Genomic DNA, 1,116 nt, shown 5'->3' with positions numbered 1-1,116 from the left:
CCGATTCCACAATTCCGCCGATTTTTTTATCAATCACTGTCAAACCGTCTAAAAATGAATCGAAATTCCGCCACAGAAAATTCCTTTAAAATTCAAGATTTTTGTCAAAAGTTCCGCGAATTTTGAATATTTTTTGCCAATTCTAAAATTCCGCAAAACTTTTTGCTAATGCTAAATTCCGTTTTCCGCATTAAAATTGTCTAATTTTCCGTATCCGTCGGAGAACCCAATTTCCGTAATTCCGTCTAAATTTTCGCCAAATTCCGCCACTCCGTCTGAAACAAGGGTCGATTTCACTCATCCGCCAATTATGTACCCTGAGTATCAGATAGAGCTTTAGAGGTTAAAATTTTCTCTTTATTCGTGCTGTGATACTCACGGTACCAACTATGATGTGGTGCCGTGGTATAGTGGTAGTCGACCTTGGCTTCTGTGCAGGAGGCCAGGGTTCGATTCCCACTCACGGCAGTTCACTTGGCAAGTGAACATTCCTTCGCCCGGGTCAACCCATGCCATGTGAGGGGAATTGGGTAGTCAGTTCAAGGTGCTGACGGGACGCTCATTAGTAAGCGTCTATAGTTGCGAGAATAGGCCTCTAAAGCCTTCTGCAACTCAACAATACAAACACAAATGAACTAATCTCATAACCGATCACCATTGCTAACTAAGGCATATTTCAGGCACGAAGAGCTTCTTGGAGGTTAACTATGAACTCCCCCCTTCGTAGCACAATTTTTACGGTACTAAACGGCATATATAAGATTTTTTAAGTAAAAAAAAATCACTTTGCAAAATATTGCCCCCCCCCTCAGTGACGGGGGCGCTTGCGACGAGGGCCATGTTACATTCCCGCCGGGTTCTCCTTCTTCCGCGAAAGTTTCTGTCTTTAAAGTAGTCTGTTACAAGCCTATTTATTATTAAGTCTGTGGTGTCGCACCTGTGATTTTAAAGACTGGTTTCTGTTCTGCGAGTGTTGTAACGTTATAACGTTTATAGTCTATGGTGCCAATTGTCCAAAAATGGTACCGTAACAGTGGGGCACTAAAATGGCGACCGATCTAGAGGGGAAAACGTTTCTAGACGTTTCTGCATTTGCATTTTGATTTGATCTTTGAG

This window comes from Clytia hemisphaerica, unplaced genomic scaffold (genome assembly GCF_902728285.1).
Source record: "Clytia hemisphaerica strain Z4C2 unplaced genomic scaffold, Clytia hemisphaerica genome assembly, whole genome shotgun sequence".
NCBI lineage: Eukaryota > Metazoa > Cnidaria > Hydrozoa > Leptothecata > Clytiidae > Clytia > Clytia hemisphaerica.
Note: the sequence above shows the minus strand (reverse complement) of the source record.